Raw genomic sequence first — 11,686 nt, forward strand, 5'->3', positions numbered from 1 at the left:
GCCCGGGGCCGCGCAACCGGGACCGGGGCCGAGCACAGCGGGGCCCGGGGCGGCGGGGACAGCTGCGGGGCCGGGGGGGGCTGCGGGGCCGGGGGGGTTGCTGCGGGGCTGGGGGTGTTGTGGGGTCGGGGGGAGCCCCGCGACCCCCTCCCGGTGCCGCCGTCCCGGAGCGGGGCACGGGTCGCGGCCGCTGCCCTCCGGTCGCGCCGGGGCTCCCTTCGGAAAGGCAGGGCCTTGTTTTGCAGCGCTTCAGAAAAAAAAAAAAGAGAAAAAACAAACAAAAAACAGCACCACCAAAAAAAAACCAACAACTAGGAAGTGAAAAACAGACGCAGAGAACTTGGAAGGGCCCGAGGTGCATTTCGGCTCCTGATCTCCCCGTCGGAAATAGTCATTTTACAAGCCGAGGCCTTTTTCTTGCTGTCATTTATTTTCTCTCCAAAGCAAAAGGAGCAAGTTGCTATTTCGGGCCTGCCCGGGGCTGCGCGCGGAGCCCAACGCGTAGCTGCCTGCAGCAGGTTTTGCTTTTTAATAACGCACGGTTTTAAGGGTGAGGGGAGAACAAACGTTTATGATTTTCCTTATTATTCTGACACTCGGAGGCCAACAGGCTGCCAAAATATTTCCGTGGTTTAAAAAAAAAGAACCCGAGTGCGCGGTAGTATAGCGATTTCCATAGCAACCGCTGGTGATATCATGGTAAGCAAAGTTACGTTTGGGGCCGTGCAGGAGGAACGTGAACCGATCTGCGCTGCTCTGAGCCCTGCCACGAGCGGCTGCCCGGGAGGCGGCTGAGGGCTGGATGAGGACAGGACGGGGGCAATGGGACGCGCGCTTTGAGTTGCATCTGCTTGTCGGGAGGTGTTTCTGGTGGCTTTGGCGCATTCGGGGCCTTGTGTTGCAAACCCGGGGACAGCGTCCTGTGTAGAAATGGTGTGAAGGCTCCTGGGAGGGGCGCGGGTGGTGGCACGGCGGGGTCGGGCAGGGGGGCAGCAGGCAGATTGGAGGTGCTGGGGGGCTCCCGCCCGGTTCAGCCCCTGGGGAGGCAGCTGCTGCACGTGGTGGTGGTGGCGAGCACCAAAGCGCCCTCGTTCTGGGCACAGCGCTCGATGGAACCACAGTGCTGTCGGAGGAGGGGCGGGTTGAAGTTTTAAGTTCATAGTTCAGAAATCGGAGGCTGTCGTGTTAAAATGGGCAGTGAGCGATCTCCAAGGCCGTATCTCGTCGCTCGAGTACCAGTCCGGCACCCTCCGCCCGTGGGTTTGAGTCGCCCGTAGGACGCCGCAGGCTGCTGTCAGCGGTGGCGCAGCCCTTTGGCCGTGCTCCCTTGGGAGGAAATGGTAAGGAGCGGGGGGTGCCTGCGGGGCTGCTGGGGACAGGCGGTGCTTCGGGGTCTCCCCCGGCTCAGGGCTTGCTGCTCGGGGGTCAGCTGGGATGAGCCGGGTCCTCGCTGTCCCGCGCTCCTGAGCTCCCGGTGGAACCAGCTCGATGGATGGGCTTCTCCTCCTCAGAGGGAGATGGCCCGGCCACAGCTGGCCGTGTTGTTCCGTGCTCGCTGGAAGGAGCCCTTCCTTCCATGCCTGCTCCTTGTATCGCCTGTCAGCGGAGCTGTCAAAGAGAAACCAAAAGCGCTGCTCGTCCCTGAGCCTTAGTGCCGCAGAACTTGGGCAGAGGAAGGTGCCGTGTTCGGGGGGGGGGGACGGGCTTCTTGCCTGCCTCTGGTAACGAGGTCTGTCGAGGTGGAAGTTAAAAGCTGCAGGGAGGAGGGCTGCACACGCATAACCAAGCAGCGTGCTTTCGTAGCACCGTGGCTTGGAGCCTGAAGTGTCGGTGCCTGAAGGGCAGCAGCTAGAGCAGCCTCACGAGCCCCGCCGTAGAAACGGGTGAACTGCAATGCCAAGAAACAGGAGAGAGTCTCGTTCGAGTACGTGTTGCTGAAACAACAGCAGAATGACAAGACTAGCAGGGCAACGGGGGTGTAAATGACACGGTTGAGGTCAGGGAGCGGAGAGCGAAGCAGGAGCCGAGCGTTGGCAGCGCTCGGGAGAAGTTTGCAGGGAGGAGTACCTGTGGGAGGGCTTGTTGCTGGAGATGGGAGGCTGCTGGAATACTAATTGAGGAGAGCAGAGTTAATGAGGAGCGATGTCGGCCCTCTGTCCGGGCAGTCATTATGGAGCTGCAGTGCCGAGGAGCCGTCGCTCGCTCTTAGCCCTATTTATAGGGCAAGGCACTTCTGTTCTTAATTATCTTTTACGGGCCGGGGATCGCTTTGGCTGTTTTGTTACCTCCTTTTCACGGGGAATGTACAGATGTTAGTGGGTTTGTGTGAGGATCAGGGGAAGAATGTGGCCTCTCAGTGACCAGCAGTAGCAACAAAGGAGCTGAAGTGTCTTCTTTGATTCAGTATTGTTAGAAGGAAAAGTATGTTGTGTTTTCTGGCCGCGGCTGCGTTCCGGGGCCGCTTGTTTCTTTAATTGCTCTTTGCTCCTTCCCTCCCTGCGCCTGCGTTCCTCCCTGCGCCCTCCCCTCCCCTGGGCCGTGTTTTGGTCTGCTCAGGCAGGCAGCAGAGCAATAACCAATATTGACTTTATCCTTACGTGCCTGGGCTACTTTTACCTCGGGTTAACTCGGGTAGGGGGGAAATTCAGGCAGATAAATGGTCGTTATCTCAGGAAGCAAAGCCTGCGCAGCCGAGGTTAAAGAGCTCAGAGTGAAGGAGCTGGGGTCTCTGCGGCGTCCCGCCTACCCCGGTGTGCGTGGGGCTCGGAGCTGCCCTGCGAGCTGCAAGTCGACATCGCTGCTGCATCCAGACAGCCACGTTACCTCTCTGCTTATTAATGCCGTTTAGCCCGAGGTACACCCGAGGCTCCTCAGGTGGCCGCGGCCGTGCCCAGCGCGTGGCTGAAGTCGTTCCTTGGCAGGGGTCACACCAGCGGCCGCGCAGCGCTGGGCCGCGGAAAGGGGCTGTCAGCAAAACCGGGATGAGCTAGCTCAGAGGAACGTCGCATCAAAAGGAGGAAGTAGAAAGCATCGGGCTGAGCGTGGAGGCTCTGCAGCTGTTGTGCTGGGGCTGCTGACTGCTGCCAGCTTTTTTTCTGTTTCTCTTTCTTTGCGCCTGCCCGACTTCGCGTCCTGCGCGGGGCAGCCGCTGGCCCTGTTGGGTGCCAGCTCCCCTGGGCCCTGTCCCCGGCGTGGCAAGCACCGAATTTCTTGCCACTGCGTCCTCAGCACACGGCACTGACACAATCTTATCTGTACAGAAGGGAAGCCGGAAGGCACGAGAAAAGAACATTATGGTTAAATGGCAAAGTTCAGGGAGCTCGTGAAGGCAGCCAGGCAGCGCTCAGAGTGACTTCGTTACCTCGGCAAAATAAGAAACTTCCACCCAGCCCCGTTTTGCTCGGGGGGGGGTGCTTGGCAATCTGTAGTATTTGCAGAAACTTTCCAAACATATTGATTGCTTGAATTCCAGGCTTTTGTTCGCTTGGCAAACTGCTGCTCTCGTGCCTGTGGCAGTCTTTTTTCTTCTTCTCAGCTCTGCAGCTTGCTGCTGTTCAGAACGTGGCTCGCAGTGACACCGATAAACATTTTGTCGCTTTGATTCTGATTTTGTTTGGCAGAATCGGGAGCAGCAGCAGCAGAGCAGGCATCAGCACTGCCTGCTGAGGGGAAAGCACAGAAGGGTGCAAGGACTGCGGTGCTGGAGGTGGCCCTTCGTGCTGCAGCCTGCGGGAGGAAGGAGGAGATGGAACGTGTTTCGGTTTCAGTCTTGTCTTTGATTTTTCCCTGGTGCACTTATTCATGTTAACAGAACACGCATGGTGGGTATGCCCTCACGTTTCCTGATGATGACGTGGATTCCCTGCTGTGTTTTCCCTTCCTTTCTCTTCCTTTCTCTTCGTTCCCAATGGTCTCGCGGATCCCGGGGGCTGTTCAGCTTCCTAACTCCACGTGCAGCGAGGTGCGGGGGGCTGAGGCAGGCCGTGTTTACCGTTTCACGTTGTTCCTTCAGAAGATGCTGTGGCACCCCGTTAATGCAGTCCTTCTCTTGGAAGACAGATTTCCACTTTTTAGAAGGATAATTGAGACCGCCAGCGGTCAGGCTGACAACTCTGCTGCCTTCCCAAGCCAGAGGACCAGGGTGCAGCTTGGGGCCCTGCGAGCTGGCCCCGGGCCAGGCTGCCATGTGTTGGCACTAATACTTGTGCGCTGCGCCCCTGTGGGGAGCTGATCGGGCTCCAAGGGAGAAGCTTTCGGCTGGATCGGCTCCCTCGAGCAGTCGATGCGCAGTTGCACAAACAGTGCTGACACGAGGGAGGATGCAGGAACGCGACCTGGGAGGGAGAGCAGGGAAGAGCAGGTCTGTGTCTGCATTTGAATGAGGCGTGGTTCCCATTGAACTCATCTAAGGTTGCGCCGTGGCGTGCTCCTGCTTTGTCCCGTGCTTACAGGGACTGCTCCCCCTGCCCGTTCCCTGCTGCCTTACCGTACTCGGCGCCGTAGGGACAGACGGGCAGCGCTGCCCTGCTGGCAGACCACTAAATGCCAAGGGGCTGCGGTGGCGCGTGGTTAAATCAAACTGAGCGTAGCAAGTGCCATGTGGGGGCATCCTCACAACGTCCTGCGACTTCAGCTCCTGAGCTACGGAGCACCCAGGTGCTGGTCAGCACGCTGTTTAACAGACGAGGAAATCCTAAATACTGCATTTCAGCTTGGTTCTATTGCACGTGATCCTTTTCTAGTTCTTTATCGTGGGGTGTTGCTTTCCTTAGTGCTAAGAAATTTTTATTACGTAGGCCTTCTCCCAGTCCTTTATTCTATCACTTTTTAACCGTCCATTGTCCGTGGTACATGCTACGTTGTGTTGTTGCCTTTTGTTTTCTCCCATCACTCTCTGAGCTGCTTTTCCATAACGCTGTGTTTCAGACTCTGCCTTCGCTTTCAGGGGAGTGGAGACGTGTCCCTGAAGCTCAGATGTCGGTGATGTAAATGCCTACATCTGAGGCGACCGTTCAGGATTCCTTTTTTTAGTCGATGGAGAGAAACAGATGCTTATTTTCTTCTGATGCAGAAGTCTGAAATAGTTTTGCTGTAGAAGCGCTCGTTTCTCTCCTACAGCAACAGGAGTTTGGGTGACTAATTTGGATTAGTCATCTGTAGCATAAATATCTACAAGCTAGGTGAGGCAGATCCGCTTCCAGAAGACCGGACTCGCAGGGCAGAGGTCCTGATGGGGACCTCCTCGTCTCACCGCGGTTGCCTCCTTGTCCGTGATGTAAGGTTAATGTGTCGCTGGGCATGTTTTGCAACATGCTCACTTAGCTCTGCTTGGTGAGTCTTCTTCCTCTTTCACAGCTGCCTGATAAGTTTGGGGTGGGAAGCAGAGTCTTTAGATGGTTCGGAGCACCTAGGTAACGATTTGAGACCAGCGCAAACTGAAGTTTTTGCCACACGCCCGACCAGCACAGCTGGGCTTCAAGGTTCTGGCTGAGACATCCAGGAGCTGACCAGCACGGCAGCTGTGTGCTGTGATTGCCGAGTTTGGGTCACAAACAAGCAGTAAGCTCCTGGTGCAGAAGGCAGCACTTCACGGCTCCGCATGGGTGGCGTGAAGAGGACCCTGAGAGGTAACGAAGTTTGCCATCGCTGCTCCAGTGAATGCAGATCTGCATCTCGCGCCTTTTCTGAAGCCTGTTGAGGTATGGCCGGTCACCGGACTGTTACACGCATCTGCGCTTTGTACAGACCTGAGGATGAGGAGGCAGAGTTGTTTACAGGAATCAGAAGTCACTTGAGGATGCCGAGTTTTGCAGCAAAGTGCTTAACGTCTTAGGGATGCAGCGCCAGGAACAAACGCGTGTTTGCTTTCCATTGATGTTACGCTGTACCCACTGTTTCCTCTTACAAAACAGGCGGCTAATTTCATTACTTCTGTTTTTCCTGATGCTTCTGTCGGCTTTGTTTTCAGTTAATTGTAGTCACTGCACGCTAACCCTTCCAAATAATTAGTGCTAATATCTGTAGTTCTCGCAGCGTGGCAGCTTTTGTCCAGTACCACGTGTGTGCCTGACCCCCCAGCTCTGCTTTCCCCTCCGCTTTAGATAGCAGCGCTGCTGAGGAATGTTTTCTCTTTTCCATCTCGCAGAAGAGACCTCAACACTTGGAATTCTGTCTTGTGCACTGCAATTTTAACTGGTGGGGTGAGCTTACGAGTGCTGGGTTTTAACATACCGGGAAGAACATGTTGGGATGAATTGGTACGGTTCCCCAGAACAAAACTGCGATTATTTAAATAGTCTAAGAGCAGAAGAGCAAACAAAAATATTTAGTGCTTACTGGGCATTTTACAAGGACCTATGAAATGAAGCTAAATCTCCTGGCAGTCACGGCAGAAATTTGTCATGTGAGGAAAAAATCATTGCGTAGCCGAAGTTGGTTCCAGCACAGCCGGTAGGCTCTGCCATCGTCATGAGTGTACTGCTTTGGAAAAGCAGGAGTTTGACCAAACTGCTAACAAAACGACAGACCGAGCGTTTGGAGAACCAGGAGAGTCTCAAAAGCCCCTGATAAAAAGAAATGGCCTTCCATCGGCCCGCGTGTTTAGGGTTTGATACGTGAAAGGCACTTCTTGCTGGAAGGAGGTGACACTGTGTGTGTTGGCCCATCTAAACTCTGGCTGCCTGGTGGGGAAGAGGTGGGAGCAGATCAGGCAGCGTTGTTGGAAGGTCCCTGGAAATCCATCTCCGTGTGCAAATAACAAGCCAAATAACACAGTGTAGTTGTTGGGGTGGGTGCTGTGCCTGGAGATGGCGCAACGCGATGTGCTAGTGGTGACACTGAAGTATGTCTTTAAAGAAAATAGCACGGCAGGGGAGATCAAAAAAAGACTGGGTTATCTGCTATATAAAAATGGGGAGGGGAAGGGATAGGCTGTGTGGAAGCCCAGCTGCGTTTCTGGTTCACAATTGTGAAGCTCGATGTCAGTTATCGATGAGGCCAAGAGTTAGCAGGCTTGACTCTGCGCGTGGTGTTCTACCTGCGTGTGTCAGAGGGGGCAACGTGTGTCTGTGCGTGGCGTTTAGCGACACCTTTGTGCCCTGGGAGCAGTGCAGGTCTGTGTGCAGGGTACCCGTGGAATGGAGAGGTGCTCCCCAGCACGTTGTTCTCCCCTGGTCCCCTCTTGGCTTCCCTTTGCCTAATCCCGAGGCAGCCGATTGTGCCCTCCTTTGGGGCCGACTGCCGCAGGCCGTCTCTGTGACGATGTTCCCTGTTCAAAACCCAGGGTGCTCTCCTGTCCCGCACCGCGTGCCTGTGCTCTTCTGGTTCAGAAGCAGCAAAAATATGACCTGCCACGTCACCGTCAAGTAAAGCTTCAGAGTCAGGCCCCTTGTAGAACTCAAAGTGTGCCCTACAGAAGGGATGGCCGGTCGTCTGCGCCCCGAGTTGCGGGCTTCAGGCGCCGTCAGCCCCAGCGTTCGGCGCAGGCTGGGTTGCTTTGCTTGTACGGCCCAGCGGTGCCGGGTGCTTGTAGGGCTGGAGCTCGTGGTGGGGAGGGCTCTCGGCACCGGGGGAATGCAGCGGGCGTTACAGCAGCTGGGGATGAGCGCTGAGATGATGCCCTGTTCCTGCAGCCGCCCCAGTCTGCGTTCTCTGAGGCATTGGTACAGGCTGAGCCTATTTACCGCTGATGGGTGCGAGGCCAGTCTTCTCTTTTCCCACGGCTTATACAAACCCTAGAATTTATCAAACTTGGAAAAATAGATTTTGCTCTTTAAAGCCGCTTGAAGTTTTCACCTTTCCTGTTACAGAACCTGTGCTTTCGTTAGTGTTTTTGGTCACATTAAGGCCGTTTAGTTGCAATGTGGACTAATTCTTGAAAGTTGAGCTTAAAGCCGTAGCTTGAGGCGCGTTGAAGCTGCCACCAGCGCTGGAAGGCTGTCCCTGTCTTGCTGCTCATCCCCATTCTTCGCTTCTCTGCCCTCGTGCCTTGCTGGCGCAAGCATTTGTGCAGCCGTGTTGTGAGCCAGCTGGGGAACGATCCAGCCGAGTGCTTTTTCTGCTAGTAGCACATGGAAAGGGAAAAGAGTTTGTTGTGGCAGCGCAGCCTTGAATACATGGCAGACTGCAGCCTAAAGCCGCCAGCGCGTGATTCCGGTCTGCCATTTGGCGAGCAAGCTGAGCTCCAAAGCCTGTTTGTCCGAGTAAACTCCAAAAGGGTGGGTCTGAAACTTCCGAACCGTCGTCTTCCTTTCAAGATGTCTCCTGACAAATAAAGCTCGTAAATGTACTGAAGTGGTGCCATGCAGTGGGAAGCAGATTGGTGCTCTGTTGTCCCGTGTAAGGCTTTTTGAAGTGCTGTAATGTTTATTGTAACTGCAGAAATGCTTGGATTGAGTCCTTGGTGCGGGCTGTGCCTAGGTGATACCCTGAGCGATTAAGGGGATCGCAGTGCATGCTTAATGCCCTGTTTCAGGGCACCGAGTCGTTCCAGTTTTGACGAAGCAGCGCTGTGCCTTGTTTCCGTGTGCTCTGGTAGAACAGCGCGACATCAGAATATTCTGGGGAAGCTGCAGCGTGCCGTTCTAACCCAGGCCGAGGCACAAGCGTGGCTGTGGTGCTTGCACGGAGGAGCGGCACGGTAACGGGCAGCGGTTTGTCCCGCCTGGTTGAGGACATCGCGGTCCCGATGAAATCGGTGCGTCTGAAACCTACCACTCCTGATCTTTTTGAAAAGCCCAACAGGAGATCTTGTCTTGGCAAATGCTGCTGGGTCACCAGCAGTCCGAGCGGCACGGCGTGGTGCTGGCTGCTTCTGAGAAAATGCCCAGGGTCCGGGTCCGTGCGGGATGTGGCTCTGCAAAGCGGGTTTTCTGTAACGTGCTCCTGTCTGGTAAACACCAGCATCTCGGTTTTGAGGTGATCTAGCTAGTGACTTCTGAAGGTGATCCGGCAGAGTTTGGGTTGCTGCTTAGAAGTCGGAGTGGCCCCCAAGCCTCGTTCGCTCAGGTGAGCAGGCAAGGGAGCGCGGGGCGGAGTGGCTGGGGAGTCCTGCCAGAGATGCAAATTGCCCTTTAAAAACCCCGTGGCTTTGTTTCGCTCCTTCAACAGCGGTTGAGTGTCGGCTTCTTAATATTCAAATGGAATTGCAAATCTTGCACTTACAGGGTAATCTTAAAGTGAAGCCCAGAAATGCCCGCGGGGTGACTTGGGAAGGCTGCCCATCTCGCGGACTTCCACGGGGGGACAGGAAGACACGGCCCTGTACCCGGGGCGCTGGTGACCTTGGGAGGCGGTCGGGGATGGAGGCAGCGCCGGCTGGCAGCTCCGAGGTGACCGTGCCCTCACAGATGAGGTGCAGCTGCCAGGCTGTGGAGGCCCACGTTTGTGTGCTCGGTTCCCCAGGCTTTGGACTGACCTAGAAAAAAAAACGCCTTTTTTCTGCGCAGTTCTGCTCACGCTGACTTTGGTGTATTTTTGTGGCTAGTTTTTCTGCTTTTTTTTTTGGAAGCATGGCAGTTCCTTCAGTGTCTGGGTGTGTTGAAGTTAATTAAAAATGTAACATTTAAAGCAGCTGGGCAAACGTTGTCCTTAGCATGGGGTAGGGCAACGATTAGAAGGCTGTTTAGCTAGATGCTAGGTGGGGATAAAGCTGATCATCACAACAAAGTACTTCTCGATAGCATCTCTTTATTAGGAACTTCAGAAGCGTAGAATAATTAGAAGTAACTCTTAATTTCGGGTGCATATTTGTTCAACAGACAGGCCTTCATCATGCTTTGCCTGCGGCAGTTTTTTATTTAAAGGCAATAAAACCCCTTGCTGTGCTGGTACACCAGGCTGCTGCAGTGCTTGGGATTTACTGCTCGTGTCCGAGGAGCGTAAGCGCGGCTGCGTTCATTCCTCACTTAGGTGCTACGACAAAACGAAGAGATTCGTGTCGCTGGTTCGGAAGAGGAGAGCAGAGGTGGGCTCCTGGCTAGCTGCCGAGCTACTGCCCCGCTTGGGAGCGGTTTGTGTCCGAGAGCTCCGCGTGTATCTTCGTGTTTTCACATCAACAGCTCGGGCTGGGCGGTCCCGTGGGAAGGCGGCTGCCTCCTGGGTCAGGGCGAAGTCGTGGCCCCACGGGGCCGAAGGAGGCAGCGCCTCGGGGCCCCGGGCTGGTGACGGAGTCCCGGGTGGATGCTGTCTGAAAAGCGCTCCGCTGGGAGACGCGGCTGTGCTGACCCAGGAGGTGCTGGGTGTGCTCGGCAGGACCGTGACCTGTCCTGTCCCTCCTGGAGCAGCTGAACCCTGGGGGCAGAAGCAGAGGGGTGCGCTCGCTGCAGGAAGCCGTCCCTGTTCCCCGGCCGGCCTTCCAGCACAGCCTGGCTGTCTCTGCCTGGGAAGGGGCCCGCAGACACAGACCTCCTGGGGTTTTAGCCGGAGATGCGCCCTACACCTGAACCAAACCGAAACTGCTGACTGTTGGCCTTTGGAGATCATCTGACTTTGGGGGAGTGGAAGGAAGATGAAGCAATAAAACAGTGATAAACTCATAAACTACGTCCTCCTCAAAAAAAACAGACCGACTGGTAAACACGTGGTATGGGATGCGTGGGTTCAGAGGTTTTAATGCTAGTGATCCCAGCACTGCGTCGATAGCGAGCTGCAAAGCTCACCCAGTGCAATCGGGTCGATCAGCGATGTCGTGTGCTCAGTTGTTGGAGGTGACAAAGGTTATAATGCACGAGTGCGTTCTGTTCACAAGGCTTTGATGTGTACATGCTCGGTCAGAGCTTGGCAGGAATTGCTGCCCGTAGGAGCTCGACGTGGGATGTGTGCGCTAACGGGAGCGTGTGGCTGCAGCCAGCAGCGCCGAGGGCTCTCGTTCACCCTGCTTTGCCGCGGGGTCGGGCAAACGGGTGAGAGCAGGGGCCAAGGAGACGAGGGCTGGGTGAGAAATGTGCTTGTGGAGATTTCTGATGTTAAAAGAGAGGTTTTACTCACGTTCTGCAGCCAAAAGGAGTCCTGGAGGTGCAGCGATGCCTCTTGCAGGGTTTCACAGAGACCCTTTGTGGATAACGCCCCTCGGCACCGCTGCACCTCAGCCTGGCTGGCTGCTGTGAGCAGGGGTGGGCTGGGCAGAGAAGGCTGCTTTGGACTCACCCCGGCTCCCCTGCTAGGGACAGCTGCTCATTTCAGCTTACCTCCTTGATTTATTGCAGCAGTTGCTCCCTAGGCTGTGTTCTTGCACCTGAGGCCTACCTCAGCTCGCTGTGTGAACCGTGTGCGCCTCGCAGGCTGTAACCAACCCTCGGCTTCTGTTTTTCTCCGGGCGTTGTGCTTAGGCTTTCGCTGCAGTGTGAAGCCACAGCTTCAGCGTGGCACTAGGGTAAGTACAGATTTGCCGAGATGTTTTTGATCGTGGGAGATGAAGGCTCTGCAGACCTGTAGAAGGCAGATTTCTGTCTCGCTCTTAACGCCTGGCGGCTCGCAACGTGCCATAGTTAAAGTAATGCCTGCCCGTGTTGGCCTGATGCGTGAAGGCATGTGGGGCACATCAGATAACGTGCCACGCCGTCTGCGTGTGCTGGTGGTTGGTGTGACACGGGAGATCTGGTGCTTGTGGAGGGGCCGAGATGAAGCCTGCCACGGCTTGGTTCGCAAAGGGTGTCCGCAGGTGTGTCCGACAGAGAACAAACCCCGT

Source organism: Oxyura jamaicensis, chromosome 1 (assembly GCF_011077185.1).
Source record: "Oxyura jamaicensis isolate SHBP4307 breed ruddy duck chromosome 1, BPBGC_Ojam_1.0, whole genome shotgun sequence".
Classification (NCBI taxonomy): domain Eukaryota; kingdom Metazoa; phylum Chordata; class Aves; order Anseriformes; family Anatidae; genus Oxyura; species Oxyura jamaicensis.